At 40.2% G+C, this 27,504-nt stretch overlaps 1 protein-coding gene across 1 annotated transcript in view; it reads right to left on the bottom strand.

The window, feature by feature from the left end:
- Positions 1–27,504, bottom strand: part of LOC106655267 (limbic system-associated membrane protein-like) — a 157,415-nt gene that overhangs the window by 30,035 nt on the left and 99,876 nt on the right. The window lies entirely within an intron of this gene.

Below are 27,504 nucleotides of genomic sequence, written 5' to 3'. Positions count from 1 at the left end.
TTACTTGATGACGGTTCAATATCGTTTGATTCGTATAAACGGGTTTTGATTCCATTATACTGAAATCGGGACTTTTAATTAACATGTAAAAGTATAGAGGGAAATCGGGACCAAGCGTTTTGATTCGTATAAACGGCGGATTCGATTAAGCGAGATTCATATAAGCGGCATCTACTGTAGTTACTTTTTTTCACATAACAATCATTGCTCATCTGAAATAACTATTGTAATTTTAAAGTAAATATAACGAATAAGTCACTCATCTTTGCCTACTTCAATATCCTGTTACGAACGTCTTTCAAAAGTACTTGAACGTCACGAATATTTTTTGCAGTTCAACTAATTCCAGCAATTTTAGAGGAGTAAGATACTCTCGGATTTACTGTTCATCGTATAAGAGGAAAATTAACAATAGTTAGGGCGCCCCTAAGACTTTTACTACCGATCCTTAAACGATATATTAAATATTACACCGGAGGTCATTTCTTCATCGCGGAAATCATAACGATAATCGAATTTCCGATTACTACATTCATTACTGGGGCTAGTATGCGCGTATAGTAAGTAAATATGTAATATCACGCACAGTACCAGCAGCAGCGCCTACGAGCAAATGAAACACTCGAGAGTGAATAATTAATGAAGTTTATTCCATCCTGGAAATGAGCTATCGTATATTATTACACGCACACATACATGTACGTACACCGTGCGAGTGCGAAATAGGCTGAATGCGTAGTAAAGTTTACAATGAACTGCTTGATAATGCGTTTATTCATATAGTATATAATATGTATGTGTGTAAGTTTGCGCCGTGCAATGCAATTTCTATCAACAATTTTTTGATTTACATTTTGAAATGCGGACTTGGAACGAATTCAAAAAAAGATAGTAAACTCTTTACGATGTAAAATATTCGATAAAATTGTTAAAAATTTATATTTATTTTACGCGGAAAATTACCTAGTTAATGTTGCGCGATGGAAAAACTCTAACTTTTTTCCCCTCTTTAAAAAAGCCTCAAATTAGCGGCAAAGTTTCGTTATTTTATTCAGGTCATAGCGGTGCACGGGATGTGTGTGTGGTAAAAAATGGGTATCTAAAAAAGCGATAAAAAATCGAAATTGAGTACACCGTAAGCCCTAAACTAGCTACTTTATAAGTTGACAACGACCCAAAGGTTCATGTTCGCTGCGCTGTGTGTATACACCTTTCCGAATGCCTCTGCTGCTGTGTACGCGAACGATGTGGCTTGAAGCTTGCTAAAATTAACAATAGACCGTGTAATGGTTTGTAAGGCATATACATAGGCACATTGGCACATTGTGTCAGTGCACTAGTGGGGCTGTTTCGGTATCGTAATTGTCACGTTGAACCTTTATTATGCGTCGAAGAAAATTTCAATCGATAATATCTGTAATACCCCTTTTAACGTGGAATATTTTCGGCTCAAGTTTTTTCGAGACATTTCATCTTTTATAGAGAGTATCCTCTGCGATCAGATCGAGAAAACGTATGAAAAATAAATCTGGAAACCGAAATCTGTTCGTTTCGGAGTAAAAAGAATATTGGAATTTTGATATAGAAAACTGTGGCCAGTGAACCGGTATTACAAAAGAAAGATTAATGCCTGACCGATAATTGAGCTAAACTACTTGTAATACTTTCCGTTGATAGATGTTGAACTTTCGGCCTTAACAAATTTCTAAGTTTAATTAAATTCTTCATACATCAAGGCCCGAAATAAAAGAGCCATAGTCTCGAAGTCTTTACCTCTCCCCCTTCCTCCCATCGTCCGTTCCATATTGGCGTATGAGTCGATAATTAACGTTCCTTGACACATCGAACAATTATGCTATTCATTAATGAATGACCCCCTCGCGCTCCGCGCGTTCGTGAAAGCATGCGCGCGAAGACTACAAATTTATAGCTCCGAAACTCTTGAACTTAGTTTCTTAAACCAGGCGGAGAGAGAGAGAGAGAGAGTGGGAGAGAACTTATGAGCTAGTGCGGTCCTTCTTATCAATAATAAGCTGAAAGTTGGAATTTCCTCGACCGCGTAGAATTGGGCTGGTGCTCATACAGAATTCGGCTGCGCTGGTAAATTAGTTCTGTCTCCAGGTCGTTCCGCACGTGCACTTACAATAGGCTCTCATACGTTTATAAATAATTACGATAATAAACTTGGCGCATCAATAAGGGCGAATTTTATTAAAATAGTTGGCTGTATATTGTTCTAATTTATGAAGTCAATTTTGCAATTTATTTGACGAAGATAATTTTTTGCATAATTGTAAACTAATCGAATAAACACGAAGACGGAAGTCGCAAAGAGGACGCTTTCAATAATTATTTTTGATTATGTAGCGAGTGGATCTTAACAGATTAATTCAACAGGATAGCGATGCTACCGAATGTTTAAGTTATCGCGACGTCCTGCCCACGAAATTAGTTCAAATAATTGAAAGAAAGTGTGAATGGTGGATGAGGCATCGAGTCGCGCGCAAGACCGCGTCGATTTGTCAGCTGAGAGCGAGTATATGTATGGGAGAGGGAAACGAAAATCTATTATCGGACAACTCGAAGACAAAAGAGACAGAGATAGAACGACTCGTTAATACGGAATACCACAGTGCAGATGTCTCGTTTTCAACAACTAGACTGGATCCAACGCGCCGAGCGCGCATTTATTAAAACGAGGTTAGAGGAGACGAAATGAAGAGGACAATCAAGTTTATTGTACTTGTACTTTTTTCATTTTTTTTGGTCAATTTACTTCGGTAGAAATGCTTGACATTAATAATTAATTAAAATACATGTTCATTTGCTCGTTTTTGTGATTTTATATTACTATTATGTTACACTTATTTAATTCATTTGAAATGTCTTGTTAATTTAATAGTTTCAAAAATGTGGACCAATTTTCAAGCACTTTAAATACAATAATATCGCATCAAAACTCCACCACCAGATGGCGAGTACCTCTATTTGTAAATTTGTAAGTGGCAAAGTGAAAATATCTGTATAAGTTAAAGCATGGATTCAATTAACTCAGTTATTCATTTTTTTCTTGTTTGAAATATATAAAATAAAAAATATCTACTGGAAGTGTGTTAAATTTGTAAAAGATCATCACGCTTCTGGTTTATAGTTCATGTCCACCGTTGGCCAAAACACTAATCATAGAAATGCTGAGCTGCTTGGATCGTAATATCCGCAATTTCGATTCGATTCATACCCAGATTACGAAAAGCAACCTCATTAAAAAATAATGAAATTTTATCAAAAATCAAAAAAAATAAAATAAAATAAAATAAAATAAAATAAAATAAAAGGTAAAAAAGAAAGAATCGACGCTGAAAAAGCGATAAGCTCTCGCGCGCTCATGGAATTTCCAATATCGAGCTGTACGGCTGCAATCTCGCGTATCAGATTTTATCGAAGCTAAATAATTTTCGGTCTCGTTATGACAAAACACGTGGCATCGATTCTCTCTATCTGAATTTCGCGTGTGTGTTCTATGCGATTCGGGTCATTATTCTCGTTGCCACCGCTGCTACCATTCGAATGGTTTGGCGGTGGCGGCGGCATTTTTCGTCAAATTGGCCAAAGAATCCGGAAGTTGAAGTTTCTTTTTTTTTTTTTTTACTACTGACTTATTGTTCCCGCATACTTACAGCTGCAGCAGCAGCAGCAGCAGTTGCCATGGCAGCAGCGGCGGCGGCAACTTTGCTCAGTGTCCCGTTAATCTTGTTAAATTATCGCGTTCTTTTGAAATTCTTCTCTCTCTCTCTCTCTCTCTCTCTCTCTCTCTCTCTCTCTCTTTTGCCGAGAGATAACTATGACTGCGCTATTGAGAAGCTACAAAGCTGGAGCGCGCGCGAGGCGCGAAGCGGCGCCCAGAGGGAAAGAAGAACGTGCTGTGTTTTTATATGTAAAACTCTCGCTCTCTCCTCCCTGCACACCTCCTCTCTCTCTCTGTTGGCTGCCTTTTCTACTTCGCCTGCCACCTTTCTCCCTTTCGCTGTTTTTCTCTCTCTCTCCCTTGTATACTCTTTACTACTCGGGGGCGGCTTTCTGCATATATACCGAGTGCACGCGTATACACACGAGTACATTCGTATATATACACACAACCCTAGAATATATCGCGTACATAACGATTGTGGGCTGTCAATTGAATTTCAAAGGCGCCAGCTCGAATGCGTATATACAAAAGCTTCGCTCCATATTTCGCGAAAAGCAATGCAAGCTACACAGCTGCAGCAGTGGTATGGCAGCACCAGCAGGCAGAGGCATAAATCCGAGGCTCCGATTATGAGTTTAAATATATATATATTTACGTGTGTGTACGCAGCAAACTCATACAATCTCGCAGTGCAGATTTGCGACTTCAATAATTTTGCGCTTTTTATATATAACATTTTGTCTCTGCTACGTAGTCCGTGCTGCCCGTATACAGTGCGCGCTAGATGCTTAAAAACAATAATACTTTGAGGAACTTTCATGATTTTATATATCTTTTTTTTTGCTGCTGCTTTTTTATTTATTTTTTTTTTTATTCGCGAGGTATATAATGGGCAAAAAGGGGGTCGCGTGACATTTCGGTTCAAAAATTTTCTCGAATTATACGTCGCGCGCGAAGCGTTGAGCTTCTTTAATCCGCCTCTGGTTCAACTCTGGATTCAAATTATAAGTAATTTGGCCTCGCGCGGGTCATACAATTTTAGCTTGCCATTCATTGCGCGAATATATCATTTGATCTTATATTCGTCAATGTAATCGATCCTCGAATGCGGTATATACGAAGATCGAATGGAACGTTATATTTGCAGACACACAGGAAGTAGATATATAAAGCCGCACGAGCGGGTATGTAATTCATTTTTGGATCGCTTTGATTTACAGTACGAAAGTGCGCTATCGAGCACGCGACAAAAGTTTAGTTGAAATATATTATCATTTCGCTATTCTTTATAGATTTTTATGGTGCTCGGAATAAGGAGATTTTTCACCCAACGATTCACGTCCCGATGGGGAAATAATTGCGAGAAAGGGTAAATGGGTTAGAACGATTGCGATAAATCTCCGAGTATTAAAATCAAAATATAAAATAGCTCGATGTGGCTGCTCGGATTCGCCGATGGCTTTCTTCATGATGAAGTTCTGTGAATAGGTTCGAAAACGATTAAAACTAAGACTCTTTTGTTTCTTTGACTTTTTTAGAAGAATAAAAACGTTAAAATTTGTTGCATATTTTAAAAGCTATACTTTGAAAATGAATTTAAATTTAACTGAAATTTCAAATCTTCTTCGAGCTAAACACGTGTATGATTCAAATTTGTATTATCATTTCGGTGTCGTTTCAATGATACGCGAGTGCTCATGAGTGTCGCATTACAATACTGCGTATGACCTGTCGACGGTAGAGGGGGAAAGTATCGCCAAAGGAGCTCTCACGGGTTCACCTCGCTAATGTACGAGTAGCGGAGAGCTAAATTCCTGCTGTGAGCCAGTGTTTACAAATTGGTTAAATCGGAGTATAGTGTTGTAGGCTGCTCGAGCCACATAACCTCGAATGAATACTCGGAGTAATAGTGAAAATTCATTATAATTATCTATTATAATCAAGCGAATCAAGGAAAGCAAAGAGGATACAGTCAGGTATGATTTTTTTAAGCGACCGCTTCGTGTAGTTTGATTGTTTTAATCTGATTGTAGTATGAAGAAAGAACCGGACGATGATAGGCCAGATGCATGCGACAATGGAAATTTCGATTCGGTGGAAGCTGCAGCAAACTTTGAAACATTCTCGTTTTTTAAATCATCCGTGAGTTCAATGATTTTTAATTATGTTCTGTTTTTTTCACTATTCAAAACTATAACACAATTTTCATTTTAGGTAAAACTAGAGAATGATGCTGTTGCGTTAAACGAAAAATTGGATGAAAATATTCCTGTATAATTTGAGTGCAAAAATGTTAAACTCGAACTGCTGCCTCTACCGACAACCAAATGCAAAACCGAGTATAAAAGTTGCCTACCTATCGTGAAAATAGAAAATGTTAATAAGACCAATGACACGAATGAAAATATATCTATTGACTTTGAGTGCAAAGATGTTAAATTTGAATTGAAGTCTGAATCGATGGAAAATTGTAAATCTGAGTATCAAAGTTGTCTACCTATAATGTATGAAGATAACCAAATTCAGACAAATTATTTGAATGATAAAGTAGAAGCATATTGACGAAACATCATCGAAGCGAGCACATCGAATGTGAAATTTGTCACAAATCATTCGGAAAAAAGAGTAGCCTCAATATACACGTAAATACAGTACATAATCGTAGCAAACCCTTTGAATGTGATGTTTGTCATAAATTATTTGGACAAAATAGTAATCTTAGTAAGCACATAAATTTAGTACACAATCGGAACCAACGCTAGAAATGTGAAATGTATCCAGAAACTTTTAGGCGCAGTGAAGACTTCCACAATCACTTTATTACACAACGACATGTCGAAAAACCTTTCACATAAATACTTATAAATTTTGTAAACAACAATAAAGTATTTCAAACTGTGATTTCTTTTGTCGTCATTGTGAAAATTTTCCTTCTCACTTTTCCTATACGAACTAAAATATAAACAATATTTTCCAAGTGCCAACTCTTTACGGGTAATACTGGTAGAAAATTTTTGCCTTAAAGTAAAAATTGTCTTTAAACTTCACACACAGAAAATTATACAGCATAAATAGTTGTTAATAAAGCTGTGTAAGTATTGACAATTCAGCTCATCCGAAGCAGAGCGCATGAAAAATTAATTTTCAGAACCACCTATCACTTTACATCCACACCCTTTTTTAGAGAGTAAAAGTAATTTTTCAGAATACTTTCAACGTGAAGCTTTAAAGAACAAAATTATTTTTAAAAATGAAGTCTTTTTATTACAATTGTTCAAAATGTTGCTCGTATCTTATTTAAAAATTGATTATTTCGAAATAGAAAAGTATTTTTTTCAAGTTCGTAAAATGAAAAAGCTAGTTTAATCAATGATAAAAATATGCCAATTATAGTTTTAACTAATCAAATAACTAAGATTGATTCATAAAAGTAAACACAATGGACGGACTAAAACGGTTAAATCGAGCAAAACTAGTGTCGTTTAATGTTGTTTCAACAGGCAGCAATCGCACGAAAGTTTTAAAAGTTTGCACATCGGAGAACATCTGAAAATTTGCTTCTTATCATCGCACCTGATTCGCGTGGGGTCAATGTACAGAATGATAAAGGCAAAAAAAATTGACCGTTTGACGGCACAAGCTCGAGTTCGCTCAGTTCGGAAATACGTCAGAGACTACTAACTATACTATCGGCCGCCACCGACTCTCTGTGGCATACGACACTATCAGAGAATAAACTTTTCACGTTCAGGGAGTCCTGTTGATTTTTCCTGAATATTCAATTACATTCAAACAGTTCGCGCTTGTCTACATCTCCTTCTTTCTCTCTCTCTCTCTCTGTCCTCCTCCTCTTTTGCCTCCTGCGCTGCTGCTGCTGCTATGCCACACGAAAGTTTATCCAATGTACGCAGCATGAGAGAGAGAGAGAGAGAGAGAAAGCAAAAAATTTGCATAAAATATACCGTAAAGGAAAAGAAACAGAGAGAAAAGGGGGTGAGGGGGAAGCATTAACGTATGCAATCGCTGCGCAAGGGTATAAAACGGAGACCACGGGTATTTTGGCCGCATGTTTATTTTGGGTACGCGCTAGGCGGCAATAAAGAGAATTTAGGCAAAGCAACTTTGTAGAAAAAGACTCGAATATCTACCCAAAAGGACGACGAGCGAGTGTGGCACCACCGGATATGTACTATGAGAGCTGCGTAATAAAAATCTCTTTTTCATTGCGCGGCCAAAAGCAAAAAAAGACAGAAACACTTGATTCGGAAGACTCGCCTGGCGTGATGCTTTTTCTGTTAACACCAATCAATTGTACAAACGCGCGTGGACACGTATATAAAAAAAAAAGGAGACGAGGTGCGAAAAAAGGTAAGTCACCTCTCACGCCCTCGCCGCTTGCCAAGATAACGCGCGCGAGGATATTTCAAGCGCGCTGTAAGGCGAAAAAGTTACAGAACGTCAATCACCGAATGCGCGTTTTCATGTATTTTTTTTTGTTTGTTTGCTCTGCTTTCTGTGGCTTTCTTTGCGAGCCTCGTCGTCGTCGTCGTCGTCGTTTTCCTTCTTTCCTTTTTTTTTACAGCTTTTTTTTACTCGCGCGCGGTGCTAACTCGTTGCTGCTGCTACTGAACAACTGGTATCCGGGGTCTTCTTGTCCCACTTTTTTTTTCTCTCTGTTGCAGCGCCAGGCACATCTTAAGCCTCTCACCCTCCCCTCCGCTTATCTTCGTTTATCTCTTTCACCCATAATCTTTCTATTTTTCTCGCACTCTTCACTAGTAGCGTGAGAGCAAACCCAAGCAAGTCCTAAGCCGCGCGTAACTCGAGGAGAGGGAGAGAGGCAGAGGAAGTGCGAGAAAGAGAGCGAGAGAGATAGATAGAATAAGAGAAAACTTTTCCAATTTCTTTTTCCAATTGAAACATCTAGTAAACATTGTAGGGAGCGTTTTTGTTTGCTCGACGAAAGGAGGCGAGAGAGGAAGAGAGAGAGAGAGAGAGTTTGCTGCCTGCACGCCGCGCTCGGTTTATGTATAGTCGAAAAAGCAAGCAAAAACGTTGTAAAAAAAGGGCGAGCACTAGACGAAGAGTACACTTCACGCTCTAGCACGAGGCAGAGAGAGAGAGAGAGAGAGAGAAGAAGGAGAGCAGTGGAGAGAAGAAGGAAGAGAAAACGTGTCTTTAACGACCTTTAATGAACTTCTATTTGAAATGGCCTCGACGATCATTTTTGCGTTCCTAAAACTTAATCGACTTATCCTCCCTTCTATATATCGCTCTCTCGGGGGGGAATCAAAAAGAGTTGAAGTTATATAATAATAATAATAATAATTAGGTATGTATATGGGCTATTCCACAACAGGTGTTGCAAGCCCAAAAAATGAAGTTGAAAGTAACCATTTACTCTTCAAGAACACTATGAAAAATGAAAATCCTGAACACCACAGCCCCCTAGGTCCAACCCTTATGGATCTACAGGGGCTCAAAGTTGGATTTTCATGGTATGAGGATATTCTGCTTCTTACTCTGCTTTTCTGGGTGGACATAAGAAAAAATTTTTAAACCATGTTTTTTCATGTAAAATTTGATGTAGAATTCAAATCTATACTCAGATGAGACATTAATAAGCTCAAAACCCCTTGAAATAGAAAGTATGGTATAATAGGACATAAATGTCAAAAAAAAAATATGTTCGTATACCTCAAATCAGCCCATATTGTAATATGTTCATCGATACACCAAAATACAACTTCTGATAAAGTTTGGTAACTGAGTCTTCATTACAGATCATTGTGAAGCTTTTGAAAGGCCAAAAAACATGGAAAATGAGGAAAAAACCATGTTTTTTGGCCTTTCAAAAGCTTCACAATGATCTGTAATGGAGACTCAGTTACCAAACTTTATCAGAAGTTGTATTTTGGTGTATCGATGAACATATTACAATATGGGCTGATTTGAGGTATACGAACATATTTTTTTTTTGACATTTATGTCCTATTACACCATACTTTCTATTTCAAGGGGTTTTGAGGTTATTAATGTCTCATCTGAGTACAGATTTGAATTCTACATCAAATTTTACATGAAAAAACATGGTTTAAAAATTTTTTCTTATGTCCCCCCAGAAAAGCAGAGTAAGAAGCAGAATATCCTCATACCATGAAAATCCAACTTTGAGCCCCTGTAGATCCATAAGGGTTGGACCTAGGGGGCTGTGCCCTTCAGGATTTTCATTTTTCATTGCGTTCTTGAAGAGTAAATGATTACTTTCAACTTCATTTTTTGGGCCTGCAACACCTGTTGTGGAATAGCCCATATAATCAACGCCTCCTTGTTCTTGATGGTTTTTAATTAAAAACTTGGCAACTCGATAAGCAGCTACTCAAAAAAATATGTTTCTCTCTCTCTCTCTCTCTCTCTCTCTAATCGACGAGAGAAACGAAATAATAAAGTATACACGAATTTCCAATATAAATTTTTAGAATTAATTCGAATCGTCACTGTTGCTGCTACTGCTGAAATTTCTTCAAAACGTTGATTGATTTACTATTTCGTTAATATAACGAATCAAAATTTTATGATTTATTGCGCAAAGACCCTCCTCTCGAAGACAGGCTAATTCCAGTGAGCACCGCGCCGTATTTGCTCTCGCGCGCGCGCCTCGGCCAGATTTTTGACATAAATCTCTCCTCTCTCGAACCCGGCGAACATTTATCTTTTCGCATTCTATATGAAAGGGGCACGGGGGAGGGGGGGGGGGGCAAAATTTCTTCATTGTTATTGAAAGAAAATTAAACTTTCGGGAGGGCGAAACTTTGAATATTGGTTGTAAAACGTTTGGGAAAGGCCTCCTGCCTGCTGTCTAGTCATTCATACGATTCATCGATGCCTATATAAATTCGGTCAAGTTGAATCGATGTCTGGTGGATTGAAAGAGCAGCAGCAGCAGCAGCAAATAGTCAACATGGAGAATAAATGTCCAATTAAAACTTCCGCGAGAGCAGCGATATTCTCCGGTCAATTTGCTATATAAGCAATCTATGTATATAAAGGGAGCGTACGTATAGTACGCATGTATAACACACACACACACACAATCGAGAAACTGACTCATATTGAAATTTCTAATTCATGGGAATTCGTGTGCAAAGAAAGGTATAGAAAATCGAGACCCTGTAGGAGTTTCGAAATTCCGAAAGCAGATATGACGCTAGACCCATACACAGGTGGAGGGTATCCGATTTGTGCGAAGAAAACGAAGGAATTCGGGGGAAAATCGCGGATGACGGATAAAAAAATTGTTCCCTTTTTTGTCAGCGCGAACAATATATCGATTCTCTTCAAAAGAGAGCTGCCTCGGCTACTGCTGCTGCTGCTGCTGCTGCCCACACACATTCTTACAACAATGAATCAGGAATTTTTAATCAAAGTTTTGCTGGCTCGGCTTGACCATAAGAACTTTTCTCTCTTGAGATAGGCTTTCTATTTACGACAGTTTGTGCGTGTAATTAAGTAGTTACACACACATACACGAGAGGGAGGAGGCAAGGAACTATCGTAGCTGCCCTTTGGACAAGATATATAATGATGAATGAGCAAACGTTATGTAAGGGGCCGGGGGCAGCATATCACCGTCGGCCAAAGAAAGAAGCGATCTAGAAAGAGGACAATGTACGACGTAGGCACACACAGACCAAAAGCTCTGAACTCATCGGTTCAGAGAGATGGTATATAATTCAAATAGTAGCTGAAATTCGCATTCCAATATTATTAACGACTGAGCGGTTCGCTGGAATTTCTCTGTTCGCTAGGTGCACCCTCATCCTTCTCGAGGCTCCTTTCTCTAGGGGGAGAGAGAGAGAGAGAGAGAGAAGCTTCTCTCTCTCTATAGCAAAAGACGTTATGACAATGACGAATCACCAAGCCAGCGATGGCCAACAAAAGGCTTAAGGAACTTGCAAGCTCTTCGGTGCACACACACATACACATACGCTCATGTGTTCAAACACATACATACACAAAGGTGCACATAGAAGTAAAAAAATAAAAAGTAAGGGAGGAAAAGACGACGACTTGCAGATTTCCCAGTGTAGGTTCGTTTAAGGTCATTGTCTATGTATTAGATAATTGGAGAGAGAGAGAGAGAGAGGGAGAGAGAGAGAGACAGACAGGGCAAGAGAGACGTCAGAGAAAAAGATAAGATAAGTAACTGCTTGCAGGGCGTACACGAGCGTTATAACAAAGTTTAGACTTTTATACGTGACGTGCCACACAAGGTTATTAGGTTACTGCTGCTCTCCTTTGGCCTTCTCTGCTGCTGCTGCTGCAGCTTTTCTTTCTCTCTCTTCTCTTGCACTGCACAGCAGAGCATTGTTAATGAAATAAACGCTCGCGAGAGGCAAAGCTATATACAGCAGGAGGAGAGAGAGAGAGAAAGAGGAGGAAATTTTCATTATATACATATTTTCAACGTCATAAAGCCGTCTCCTCTTCGCAGACAGTTCTTATTCTTCTCGCTGATACAGCTATATCACGAGAAAAAGCAGTGCAGGTAATCATTTAGAAATCAAGTATTAAAGTTATCCCTTTGGTTTTCGTCGTGTGCGTATAAGCATTTCCCTCCTTCGTTTTTGTCATGCACATGCGACTCAATATCGTCTCTCGCTCGCTCGCTAGCTCTGTCTTTCCGAATACGGGCAGGGTGAACGAAAGTTTCACGAAATTATTCGCATTTTCCGTTTTTTTTTTCCTTTAATAAAAAGCTTCGAGCTTGCGAGCTCGAGTTCATGTCCCATATATACGTATCGCACAGTTTACAGCGGGCGCAAAATTGTTTATTTTTTTACTGCTCTTATTTTCTTATTTTGTTTATATATACACATTCGAATATATAATACAGAAAACGAATGTAATACGAATTTCGCGCATGATTTTTTGCCCTCGGCTCGTCGAGTTGTCTTGCTCTCGTCGTCGGCAAGTAAAATATCATTTTAAAAGTCGCTGAGCACGTGATAAAAAGAAAGTAGTAGTGACGAAAGAAGTACAAAGTTTTGTAGCACGAGCGTGAGAGAGAGAGAGAGAGAGCGAGAGAGAGAGAGAGAGAGAGAGAGAGAGAGTAATCGAGCTAAAGGAGAGACAGAGACAACGAGAGAGAGAGAGACTCGAGGAGAAAAAACTCTCTTATGCTCTTGAAGCTCTGTCATCGTCGTACCGTTTAGTATAAATAAGCGGGTCATACCTCCACCTCCCTCGCTCGTTCGCTCTCCGTATGCAACCTATATTATTTTATATTTGTATACCGTGTACATGTGTGTGTGAGTGTATGCATTATGTCGCGCTAAGCTACGATATCGTTCATCCTATTTTTCCCGCGCGTTTTCTACCACCCGCGGTATATATCGATTACAACGCGTCAAACGTGGCTTCGACGTACATTATGCACATAAAAAGTCGTGCATCGTATGTGTCCTAGTAAATAAGTGTTCGTTATACAATATAAGAACGTATATAACGAGGTGGCTATATACGCAAATCTTGCAAAAAAAAAGAAAAAAAGAAAGAAGAAAAAAATTGCAGAGTGTGACGGAGCTCTTTGTTTGTAAGTATGAGAGAAAAGAGGGGGAGGGGGAGGATTGACACGAAAGTTGAAAAATGACGATAATATTAGCCCGAGAGTTCTTCGGGCACACCATTAATCCGGTCCGCGCGCGCATGACGAAGCTCACTGCGTTATACGTATAGCTCAGCTCACACAGGAAAAATAAATTATGGACCTTTATCTGGAATAGGTCGTTTGGTGAGAGCCGGGCTGTTCATCACGGAGGCAAATAGTCTCTTTTTCTCTCTCTCTCGTTGTAATAATACACTTATATTTTGCAGACAGGGAGGGAGTAAAAAAGTGAACGTAATGCCGTGTCATATACGGAAGTAGTACGTGTGTGTGTATTTTGCTTTTACAACCCCTAAAATTGTCACGAGAGTAAAAAGCTCGTGTATGCGTTTCGTGCTGCAAGCTCAACTGCTGCTGCTGCTGCTGCGACACATTGCAACACACGTGTTTCAACAAAAGGGGATCATTAAATTTATGTCGAGAGAGAGAGAGAGAGATGCCCAAAATTTCGGGAGCAATTCGATCAAATGCATAAATAACCTCCTCCACGTGTATATACACACAAACCGGGGGTAAAGGGAAAACATACACGCACGTTATATCCGCGTGAGCTAGCTGCTGCTGCTGCTGCTGCCTGCCACGTGTCACAAATACGACCTACATGTACATTAGCTCGGTTGCGCCGCGCGCTCAAGCTCGCGTATACTCGCGTATATTCATGCACATACGTATGTTTATTAGAGAACCATTAAGCGTCATTTTGATTTGCTCATGTATCTGCATGTGTGCACTACTGTATATGGCAATAGCAGCAGCAACAGCAGCAGCAGCAGCAGCTAGCAGAGTTATCAATCTCGTCGGGGGTGTTGGCGAGGGGGGTACCATACAGCAGTGGAGGTGGCAGTGGCGGCGGCGGTGGTGGTGGTGTTGAATTTTACAAAACGTCGCGTGTCTAGGGTCGTTAACTCTCTCGGCTGAACACGAGAGACTCTCGTTACGAGAGTCACCCGGTACCTGCCGATTTTATCGCTTATATATTCTCCAGCCGACGCTGCAAGCACCGAAAGCTCTGCTACCGCTGCTACTGCTGCCTTCCTCGTATACCCCCGTGCGCGCCTTGTGTCTACTACGTGCTCGGCTGCTGCTACATACGTATGTACGAGTGCGCGATGGCAGTCGGCGTATATATGGGCGGTGTCGCGTCAACCGCGTCGGATCTAGAGATGGCCGAGAGATGATGCAGACAGGGTACAAGCTCAATGTGTCTGTCGTTGTACAAATGATATACCCTGGTTTCGAGGGGTTTGAATAAAAAATAATCACAACTAATGAATATAGCAGTTCGTTTTTTTTGCTATTTGATAAACTTCCAACTTCTTTAATATGCTTCCTTTACTATATAAAGCTCGTGCAATTTAAATCCACTTTTAACAATTTTTCTTAATATTTTAATAATAATATCACATTTAATTGAATTCTTTGATTTGATTTTAAACACATTTACGTTAACATAATTTAAAAATAAATTTAGAATCAATCTGGATTACGTTTATTTGATTTATACAATTATTTGTACTTTACCACTTGCAGATTTACAAATGAAGGTAGTCACCATCTAGTGGCGAAGGATCGAAGTGAGATTGTGGAACTCAAAGTGGTTGAAAATGAGTAAATTTTTTTGAACAATTTAATTGTGATTTTAAGTTCATTTTACAGGCGCTTTGTTTATCTATCATAATTTTAAGAGAAAAACGCAATTAATGTCAATGCATTTTGGAACATTTTAAATGAGTACTTTTTGGTCATTAGCTTTGCTAAGCATTTCTTCAAATCAATTTTTAAATAATTTGTTCCGAATGTCTAAGCAATCGTTCAATAAATACTTAGAAATCGAAAATTCTACTGCAAAACCTCCGCAAATCTATCAGGTTGTCACTTAGAGGTAAAGCAAAAAAAAAAGTTTTCCGGACTGTTCATTCTCCAAAGTACTCCTATAAGACTTTTATACTCAAATCATATATCATTATTAGGTTTGTATTGTGTGTCGAGGGGGGGTTGACGCGGTACGACCCATATATACCTGTATGTATACATGGGGAAAGAAAAAGGAAAGGAGAGAGAGAGAATCGAAACGATCATTTTTAACGGCCCCGAAACGTCACTATACTGGCTACGTTGCTCGCACGTCGAGTCGAGGCAACGTTTTGTGCGCGTCATATTTTATTTTTTTTCTATTTCTCTCTTTTCGGTCGATCCACGTCTCTCTCTCTCTCTCTCTCTTTTTTTAATCCGAGCTCGGAACGAGAGTTAGTTGGCACTCGATTGCGTTATGCTGCGCGAAAAATTTACCGTACATAACAGATGTATTATTTTATGTTACCTGCCTGATTACGTTACAAGTTTGAAACATTGATTCCTTCCTGTCGTTCCGAATGTCGGGATCCGAATAACGAGTTTAATTGTGATTTAATTATTATATCAATGCAGATGTACAGACGTGACGGGCGATAAACATCGACTCTATATATAAATCATTACACAGGGTTATAAATAAGCGCGTCGTGAAAAGACGCAGAGTATACGTTTCGCAATAAGGAAAAAATCGGGAGGAATTCTATAAAAAGTTTTCCCTCGATGCGTCGATGATTTCGGTTGCGCAAGAGGGGGGCGGGGGTTCGGATGCATTTAGGGCCTGATGCGATCCATAAATCACACATTCCTGCAGCCGCTCGCAGGAGGAAAACATAACGCGCCGCGCGGTATCTTTGGATTCCCGGGGGCGCAGTACCTCACATTGCTCTGCGCCGTGCACACCTCGCGCGCGCTCTCTCTCTATAACGCATATATTTATCTGTGTGTTTGAGTGTGCGAGCGTGGGTAAAAGCGTATATTTAAAGTGCAGTAAATAACTGGCGTTTCAGACGTTCGAGCGCTCCGGACGATTCGCGCCGCGGCGCACAACTACAAAACTTACTTAAAGCGAATTTGAAAATTCCGTCCGATTTATAGATCATTTAAGGAAAATACTTTATTGTACTTCTGCGAGTTACATCGTGCCGAGGATACCTTTGTAAGATTTATGCTATACAATTCTACGTGTAATTATACGAGTACGATCAAATATGAATTCCATCGATGCGAAAATATACATTCGCCACTGTATTACATACGCAATTTAAAATGCGTTACAATTGGCACAACAATGGTACGCAAGAACATTATATGCTAATCGGACATTTTTTTGACGCGAGTTCACAATACTCCATCTGTTAGTGGAATTGAAAAGAAATCCTGAACTTGACGGCGCTCTCTCTCGCTGAACTTTCGAAAAATGGCGATTTTCGCGATTCAACTTAAAACTTTTTTTCCACCTTCACGTTCTAACATTCATTTTTGCATGAAAATTTATTTATTTTTAGAACGAAGTCGACAAATTAAAATATTTTGGTGTTGCCCGCACCCTGAGACCCTCATCGTATAGTAAAAGAGTTACCTATTATAGACTATGGCTGCTTATTGTACATTCCGTAGGACAATCGATATCTAATCAAGCTTTAAAAAGTTTATTAATTCGCTGCGATTCGGTATGTCCTCGGGTACCGACCAAGTACACCTACAAATATTTTTCTCGCCGAATCTAAGCTGCATTCGGTCCAGGAGAGAACCAAATATATTTGTAAGATATTCATCGTCTAGGTTCAAGCAAAGCTACCAGGAAAATTCAGGAATTCACCCAGACAGTCCATCAATTCCACAACGACTCGAAAAATAATTTTCATTCAAACAGTGTCTTATGTCAGAGCATTCTTTCGATACTTCAGACAACAATTTGCAATGACTTCATCCGACAAGACATTGGTGGTTGATATTGGGCAGTCAGTTGAATTCAAACATTTAAAGTACTCAATGGATTCACATTACAATAAGTTTTTGTATAGTAATGACGGTATTTCATACCTATATATAAATCGAAAATATTTTTGCCACTTGCGACTTTACAATACTCCATCTATTGATGGTACTAAAAAGTTCACAATTAAATATGATACCTTTGATTGCGGGAAATCTTGTAACAATACGAGTCGAATTGTAGAATATTGATCAGTGTAAAATCAATAATTATTCGATATCGATGATCGTCGAAAACAATTTTGCTTGTACTTATACAATAATGTTTACTTTGCCACTTGAAAATTTACAGATAAAGGTACTCGCCATCTAACGGTAGATGCTGACTTCGATTGCGATTGGATCTTCTTAATCTTCAACCAAAAGTGTGATTGCATTATGACGATTTTTTTTTATTTCATGTCAAAAAATAAATTACTACTGATACAAAATTTAAAAAGATTTCACGTAAAAATACCTCGAAAAAATTCAAATATCACTTACTTCAATTAGAACTTCATTTTTAGAACTTGATTGTTTTGAATTTTACTGAAAACCAACGCAATTAAAAAAATGTCAGTGTTCAAATAATAAATGAAGGTGAAAAATCATTAATTGCCATGAAAATTTGAATAACTCTGTTATTGAAGAAAAATTCATAATATTTCGACCCCTTTAAAAAATACGAAGTCGAGTTCAAAATCAGTCGAGAATTGAAAGTACTCGGCGACACACATTTTTATACTCGTAGACCATCGCAAGCACAGATACGCCTGGATTTCAACACATCCAAGCCATGGCTACGAACGTACGGTATAACGCTTTGTATAGGAGTCCGCGCTCGGCAAATTCAACATTCACGGCACGGTCGGCAGCGACTCGACGACGGCAAAAAATTGACTAGTATTATAGAGCTCTAGCTGCAGCTATACTGGACATGCAGCAGCAGCAGCAGCAGCAGACATGGCCTCGCTGTCAGAGGCAAACGTTTGGTCAATTATAAGTTGCCTTCGAAACGTGACACGCTTCTGCTATGCAACGCAGCAGCAGCCACCACCGTCATAGGGAAACTTGCAGTGTGTGGGTGGTGTATGTATTTATCGTACCGACTACCTATCTACCCCCAAGTTTTTAAAACGCTGCGCTGCACTGCTTGCATATATACACGTCCGCATCAGGATTCTTCTTTTAAGGTACACCTTTATATAGTATACATACGCAGCAGCAGAGGTTTTGGGAGAGGAGGTGTGGGAGAGAATTTTTCGTGCTTTAAAGTCGTGCCGCTGCACGCGTGGAGAGGAGAGACCGAGATAATCGGATTTATGAGTCTGAGAGTGCAAGAAAGTCGTGCTGCTGCTTGGGGGTGCGAAGTACTGCGAATGAAAAATTACGAACGACCTATGTACGTGTGTGTGTGGGTGCAGGCATATATGAATATATATCTTTAACCTCGAGCACACACGTACATTTATCGCGCTCGGGTCTTATACGCAGCCAGCAGTAGTAGAGATCCGCGCGCGCACTCGCTGAAACAACGAAATTTTCCTTATCTGCACAAAGAAGAGAGAAGAGACAGAGCGAAATAGAGAGAAAGGATGAAATATATAGCTGCTCGGCGGCGGCGGCGCGGGGCCGTATTAAAACGAACGAGTTCTCCCGAGCAGGCAAACAAAGATCGAAGATCGAGCGAGAAACGCTGAAAAGAAGGAGAGAGGAGAGAAGCTGAAAGAGATCTCGTATTTTATGTAATGGCACATGGGGTGGTGGTGGTGGTGGAGAGGTAAAAAAAGCTGAAAGTCCCCTTTCACGGACAGGTAATAATATATAAAATATACGGCGGCGCAGCAGCACTACTTGTATCGTTTCGCGAATCTGATTTTTGATTCATCGGCTTCGGAAGTGCGATATCTTTTTTAACAGCCTCGCAGATCATAGAATACCTATAATAGAACTAATTATCTTGCACAACCTTATACTTTTTTACATTTAAAATATTTACCTTTTAAAAAATGCAAAGCTTTATAACGTAGAAAAGAATTATTTTCCGTAAAAAATTCACTTATATTTCATTAGCAGACAACATGAGTTATTGTAAGTACATTTATACAGCACAGCGCAGAGAGCGAGATAGAGAGAGAGAGAAAGCCAGCGGAACAAGTTCAGTTAAGCTGTGGACTTTGCAAAGTCGGTAGGATTAACAACTTTTTGACATACTCATGTATTAAGGGGATACGCTGCAGTGACGTGCTTGAAATATGTACATAATTTTTTTTTTTTCGTTCTACGTTTCACGTTGCGTTGCGTTGAGCAATTTTTTGCAGAACTCTCTAGAAAGGTATTACTTTTTAATCTGGCAAAAATTTGATCGAGATTAATCCCGATGCATAACTGATGGATAAGAGGGGGGTGGAGCAAATATTTACTGATTTAATCGACGTTGAGAAAGAGAGAAGAGAGTCCAAGAAAAGCAGCAGTAGCAGCAGCAGCTCGACCCCCGTGTGCCAGTAATGACTTTAGACTGCAATTAACGAGTAGTAGAGCAAAGCGCACGAGGCATTACACACGAACACAGCGCAGAGAGGAAGATGAAGCGTACAGCTGGAGCTCGACTCGGTATGAGACTCTTCTTCTGCCCAAGTCAACCACCCTCCTCCCAATGGCGCAGCGGAATATCTACTATATACGTATAACGAACCGAAACGCCGAGCGCGTTGGGAAAGATAAAGAGATAAGGGTGAAAATAGAAAGCTTCCTTCTCGCACGCGAGCGTCGAGATAGAGAATGAAGAACGGGGGGAGAAATCAAAGTCGTCGTCAGCAAACGTTGACTTAACGAGCGCGTCATGCAGCAGCAGCAGCACAAGATAGAGAGAGAGAGAAAGAGAGAGAGAAAGTAGAGGTTCTGCAGCTCACTACCCAATACCTTGATATAACTTTTCTCTCGCGCAGAGGTGTGTATTAGCAAGTTCGCCACTGGCGCCGCCAGCATGAGCGCCCTGGCAGCTGCAACGCAGTGCACACTTTATTAAGTTTCATATTCTCAACAATATTTTGTGTTTTCCAACTTCCGGGCAAGAGCCAGCTAGCTAGAGCTGTGTGCTGCGCTGCTGCTCCTTAGCTTCATTTTCCGCCCCCTCCCCCCTCCGCCCGAAGTCTTGAGTAATTTTGTTCTGTATTTTAAAACAGCCATGACACCACTTGTCTGGCGCGTTTTCTTAAGATTATATAGCTCTCTAGCTGGCTTCGCCTTTTTTTCATATTTTCACGCTCCATCGCGTATTTTCGTATTATAATTGGGGCGCGCAGCAGCAGCGCAACTTCGCGATCTCTCCTCGTGACAGCTCGTTTCGCTTCGTTTTTATCGGGGTATATGCAGGGCGCAGCGTTTTACTTCATTTCATTATATACAAGTACGAAAGAGAGAAACGTGAAACACTACTACTACCAGTATAGCAGTATAGTAAGTACTTTGCTGCTGCTACAGTTTTGATTTCGAAGACGGCATATTTCATTTCGCGTTTACGGGAATAAGGGAAATTATTTTCCATTTCCTTTGTCATTCTCCTTTCTTTCTTTTTCTTCTTCTTTTTATTTTGCTGCTGCTACTTCGTATTGACTCGAATGAAAGTACCTAGTTTTTTATACTATGTAGGTTTTTTCGAAAATGTTTTGTTTTGTGCAAACTGAGTGGCAGGGAAGTATATAATGATTATAGTTTGCATAGAACTCTTCATATTTTCCATTCTCTACGAATATTGGAAAAAAATATCAAATTCAATTTTTATAGAAAACAAAACGTTCAATTAAACAAAGAAAGCGAGTTTTTTATACGAGCGAGAAGTATAATATAGAATACACAAAACAAAGTCAATTATAACAGCTCGAACGGAGAAAAGCATCTTTCGAGGGGGAAAAATGATGAAAACGATTGACATTTCTTCTTGCCATTTTTATCCGCGAGCTAAAGCGAGAGAAACGTAGTAATGAGCTTAACCATCTGGCGCTAGATCATTGTTAGGGTAATATTGTTCGCTTCGTGGCTCTCACGGTTAAAATGGTGAAATAGAGGCCATGGATGCAGCTAATTGACTCGAATATGCAATTTATTTCAAAGTATGTCGTTATTATAAACTAAGGCGGCATCCGTAAGTTTTGACAAAATTTCTCGATGTAAATAATTAACGTATTGTGAGTACATGTGTGTGATTGATTAGTGGTTCGTTATGAATGTAAGTTTGCATTAATTATAGCCTCGTTAATTAGGATCGTGATCAACGTGCGGCTCACTCGTGGTTTTCGCGTCTATATCCTCGTCAGTACGAGACTTTTCGTTGTTCGGATTTTGTAAAGTTGATATTATTGAAAGTGAAGTATTTTGTAAAATATTGCGTTAATTATACTTCAGTGGGTACATAGAAAATAAGTAATTCGGGATATTATATAAGTTAAATGGTAAGCTGTTGCGGTTGCATCCATCGTGGTAGAAATTATCAATATTGATAATGGCAAAATGATCAAAAAATGAAAATTTTCTTTTTTAAAAAAATACGAAGCGCATTTTGAATAATCTGAAAATCACAATATCATTGTTTCAAAAAATTTTGTTCAGAATACGGCCACTTCAAATACGATACAACTTTAACTCTTCGCCTCTAGATGACGAGTACTCATTTTTCAGTAAATCTGCAAGTGGTAAGGTAAAAATCACAGCCTATATCAATCAAAATTATCACTTAAACTAGGAATATGTTGTATTATGTATCTGTTTAAACGTGATCGTCTAAATGAAAGTTATAAGAGACGCGCACGGGGATATCTCGGCTTCGGTTCGGCATATCGTGCCGCGGCTTCACGAACTACTCCGTGCTACTGCGGCTGCACACATGTGGCACTGTTGCTGCTGCACATGTCTCTGCGAGCGAGCTGCTTTTCATCGCGTCTCCTTCCTCGCGTACACACATACATATATATAATACGTAATACGTGTATGTGTATCCACTGCTACAGCCGGGGCAATGACAAACAGACGTTGACGCAAATATAATGGCTCGGGCGTTAGCGCGCGCGTGTTCACACATATCCCCGAACGTTTCGCGGATTAGGCTTTATACGTCTGTATGTTATACGTACGCACACAACGCGACGCATCGTGTGCCGCACCAAAGCTGCAGTATATATACCATACGTAAACGGAGCGTCTGTGTGTATACAAGCTCGCCGAAGCGTACATGTGTGCACGTGTATGCGTAAGGTACATGATTATTGCTACCCCCCCCCCCCTTGGTCATACGTATATACGCACAATTGCAAAAGGACAGAGCAGTAGCGGCAGCGGCGAGCACGATGAGCGTAACCAAGGTAGCCGGCCCTAACTGTGGCCTGCTGCTGCTGCTGCTGCACTGCCTGAAGAGGAGCCTACTGCCGCTATGTTGTGCTTTAACGTCACGGCATCGATCGCACGGATACACGTTGAGTAAGCGCATACATACGCATACATGTAGCTACAGCTACGCACATGTGAGCGTGTACGACAAGAGGAGGCCGCGAGCGAGCCTGGATATAAAATCATCATCCGTCGTCGAAGCCGACAGTGTGTGTCGATAATATTTCGCTTGCCATAACGATGTAACTATTGATAACGTCATTACCCGCACTTCTAATCGAGAAGCTGGAAACTCGCACTTTATACATTACAGTGCAGCTATAGGTGATGGCTACCAGCCTACGTACATTTATCCGAACGAATGTGCTCGCGCGTGGTCGTGTAAATGTACAGCACTGATCGTCGCCGCCGCCTCGTTGGCTGACGTCGTCTCTGCTGACCAATTCCGTAAATCGACTCGCACTTCCGCGCATATAATTCATTCGACGTGCAGACTGCAGAGAGCTGCGCGTGAAACCGCAATCCCTGCGTCCACCCCCTTCGCCCATATGTAGATATATACATAGCTCTCCTGATTCGCATCGAATCGAACACTCCACTGCAGCTACGCCTAGCTGTGCAGCGCCAGCGTATATAGGATATCATTTCCTATTTCTATGCGAATATTATGTGCTTCGAGTATCTTCCTTATTGCGCTCATTTCGTTCTCTCTTTCTCTCTCTCTTTGCCTCGCCCGAGATAGAGATTATATAGTAATTCCGTTTTTACAGCCAGGCACTTTTCATTATGCAAATTTACACGAGCGCGACTCTTCGTTTCATTAATTTACTTTAATTATTTTATATTAATAATATAATTTCATGCTAGAGCCGGGGTTTGGGGTGAGATATAATATCAGCCACCCCCGCTGCGCTGCTCGCAATAACCCCCTCGCTGTCAGTCATTTATATATGCGTACGAGGCAAAAATAATAATTATTACGCAATAATTACGTTCGCTGCATTGGCGTATACGTGAAAATTATTCAACTAATCTTTCGTGTATAATGACGAACATGCCTCTCTCAATCGAGTGCGACACAAATTTAATCAATCGTGTAAATCAATTGACCTGGTTGTATTATAAAGAGAAAAAAAAGGTTGTCATGATAAATGACTCCATTAAGATAATTAACATTGATATACCCCCCGCGCGCTCGCGCTCGAGAGCAGGTTTGTTTTGTAATCCTTAAATTACGCGAACAACGGTTCACTCGACTGCTCTCTCTCTCTCTCTATGCTCTCTTACGTATCTGTATTTCAATCCTTCTCAATTATTTCCGACGTACGTACGTGTAATCTATATTACGGCTCTCCAATTCAGTTTTACGCTGCTGCGTATCGAATGTGCAACCGATTAAAATTAAATTCATTTTAAACTATGTATTATATTATCTGAAAGGCTTTTTGTTGCCGTAAGCCACAAGCATTACAAAATGATTACAAATATTTAAAATAACGTTTACACAAAAGCAAGAATGTAGAATAATTATGAAATAAATGATAAAAAATGTACATCAAATTGTAAAGAAATTCGATTTGACTGATTTATACTATTATACTATGACTATTTATACTATTCATACAGAGTCAAAGGCTTTTTGTCGATAATTTTCAAAGGTGTACCAACGAATTTCACTGCTCATTGGGTCGACTTTAAAATCCAAAAAGTAAACTGAATTCGATGACCGTAATAAAATGAAAGAGTTTCGAAATTCGCGAAAAGTTCCATACAATTTTTAGGCGAAACGTATATAAAATTATTGCTACGAGAGAGAAAAAGCCTTAGAAAAGTATTCGAAACTTATAATGGAATATATGCGCAGCTGCGGCGGGGCATGCTTTGTGCATGTTAAGTTGAATTGTTTCAACTCGGCGCGGCAGTTATATACGCATCGACCAAATAAATGTTGAGCAATATGTAGGAGAAGAAAAGTTGCAGTTGCAGACATTCATATTATTTATATTTGACGAATCATAAAATTCTCGTTGAATGGTGTGTGTGTGTGTGTGTGTGTGTCTCACCGATTACTTTAAAGTTTTAACGGTACGAGGACATCGAGTACACTCCAAGATCGAGATACAGTTTATTTCGTAGAAATGTAAACATTTCTACGAGAAATCTAAACCTATATCTGAAATATCTCTGCACCAGTTCGATAGGCAAGCAGAGATAACGATGTTTTCTGTGCAAAAAAAATCTTTTGAGCCTTTTGGAACTCGATACGATACTCGCGCAGATAGATCTCCCACGATTATAAGCCCCCGTAGTAAGCAAGCAAGCAACCGAGCAAACTTTACGTATATACATGCAGTTTGCGAGCATGAAATATGTCTGCGTTAAACTGAAGCTTCGCAATGATGCCGGAGGATCGTGTACGAGTGTCGATATATCACCTCGGAGTTTCGTGCAGGGATGTAAATCTGGCAGGCGCTGAAGCAAAAGCGTCGGATGTTTTATAGGTAACGAAATATTCTCACTTGTATTACACGCTTACAATTATTTATAATAAAGTAGAGTTAACAGCTTGCAAGAGTTTTTTTCTTCAACGCTGACCTCGTGGCACTTAACGTTATCAAGTGCTATTCAGGCTCGCGCCAACTGATTATCTTTAAATATTTTTTTTTCTTAAAAGTGCTCCAAATTACCTGCTTCCTCCTCGAAAGGGTGGCATAACAACTCTGTATACGCGGGCAAGATTTTAAACTTCTAAACAAGTGTGCAGCAGCAAGAGAGGCGAGTCAACAAACACTTAATAGATCTTCAATTTATTTTATACTCATGCTCTCTTTTCGAGTAGTTCGACAAGTTGCCTAATTGGTATATACTAGCTGCACGCGGCACGGCGGGCGTGGGTGGGTTTCTCTCTTAAAAGTCCTTGAAAACTTTTCGCCACATTAACTGCGCCGTCCAATTGAGTTCTTAATGTGTAAACATGAAATTAATATTTTCTTCAGGGGAAATACCACGTTATTATAATGGTATAATCGGAGACGCGACGCGCGGAGACTTTATCTTTTACACCCTTTGCGTTTGACACGATGTACGTTTGTGCTGCTGCTGCTGCTGTGACATTTCTCACTGTCTCTCTTGGGTAATCAAAAATATTACAGCACTGTGTGGAATTTTTTAATTAGCCACGAAGCTATACGCCAGACCGCACATGGCAAATGCGTACGATGCGTCGGGAATGAGACTCAAAATTCTTTTGAATGGAAGGCTGGGGTAACAGCTATTCTGCGATTGTTCGAGTTCACTCGGTAATCTAAAAATAGCAAATTTTTTTTAATCTAACATAAAAAGCTCTGAATTTATTTCGAACAAGTAGTTCAGCTATTTGTATCCTTAAAAGTGCCCACGTAAGCAGCGCCAATACGATTATCACGGGCCAATACTGGCACAATATTGGATGTCAGTACTGTTTTTTTTTTCATCTTGGTCCAGTACTGGCTGGATACTGGAATGATAACTATAAATCAGTACTGGCAGCCAGTATTATGCCAGTACTGACCCAAAATCAGGTGTCATTATCGAGCCAGTATCAAAAAAATATTTTTTGGTATCCAGTACTGGCCCAAGATTGTGAAGAGTGTGGGCCAATACTGGCTGCCAGTACTGATTTACTGTTATCATTCCAGTATCGAACCAGTACTGGTCCAACAATGATTCCAGTACTGACAGCGTTGGTGTCAGTACTGGCCCAGCACTGGCCCACGATGAGATAGCTACGTGGGTGACTTACCACTTGCGCGACCACCCTAGCCATGATGCGCCACCTAGTGGTTGGTCGCGAAGTTGGAAGCTTAAAGTAACCTACGATTGAGTTTTTCATTGACTCTTAGCAGGCCCTAGGTCCTTCTCTGGTGGAACATCACAAGTATCAATAATACCATCAGTCCTGGGAAGTCTTTTTTTCGAGAGATAATCCTCGACAAATTTTAAGATAACGCAAGAGGCGCGACCAATTAATAATTATGGCATTTTACCAAAATACGAAAGAAGCGCAAAGCCAAAACGTCAAAAGTAGCAACGAAAGTTTCAGAAACAACGTTAAAGAAGCCTCCCCCGCATCGAAAAAAAAATGTTCTAAAGTCAAATTACCGTGTGTGGCGCGCCGTCAAAACTGCTACACTATAATACCCGTGCGAAGATGGAATTAAGGTATAGGGCCGTAATAATCCTCCCTGGCATCTGGCAAAATTGACGTCGAATCATATAAGTGGCTGCGCGCGCGATTGCCTCTTTCACCTGTAGTATACAGTATATAGTGCATCGTTGCACTGCGAGCTGAGCTGTGCTCTACTGTGCCCTTATATGCACTCACGTGAACCCTCACTCGCACACACCCATACCCACACACGAGTATATAGTAGCAATATAAGGCACACACGTGAGCGTGTATGATACGAGACAGCCGCATCCGTTATTATGCCCTGCGATTTGCGCGCTCGACGACGACGACGACGACGACGACGACCGGCGGCAGCGGCTCGATATATGCCGCGTCGAGATCGCATGACTTTATTACCTCGATTTCGCGCGCGGGCGAATGCAGAGAGAGAGATAGTCGGAGTGAGAGAGAGAGAGAGGTCTAGTACGTACGACAGGAAACCTCCTCCTCCTCCACCTCGCTCTGCCTATTCTAACTTTCTAACACAAACTCGCTCTCGCGCACACACGACGACGGCTTGCTCTCACTCACTCGTAAGTCCTGTTTTGCACACACACACACACAGACATAGGCACGTATACGTGAGCGCGAATTCTCTTTCCATAGTTTTCATGCTTTCCATTTCTATGCCAGGCAGGCAGGCGCACGCACATATAGGTATACAAAATAAATTGAGCCTCGGGATTTCAAACGTCATTAACTTCATCCCAAAAGTATACGAGCTACGAC

Source organism: Trichogramma pretiosum, unplaced genomic scaffold (assembly GCF_000599845.2).
Source record: "Trichogramma pretiosum strain Unisexual culture from Peru unplaced genomic scaffold, Tpre_2.0 scaffold91, whole genome shotgun sequence".
In the NCBI taxonomy this organism is placed as follows: Eukaryota; Metazoa; Arthropoda; class Insecta; order Hymenoptera; family Trichogrammatidae; genus Trichogramma; species Trichogramma pretiosum.
The sequence above is the reverse complement of the archived record's forward strand: the minus strand, read 5'-3'. Positions and strand labels throughout refer to the sequence as shown.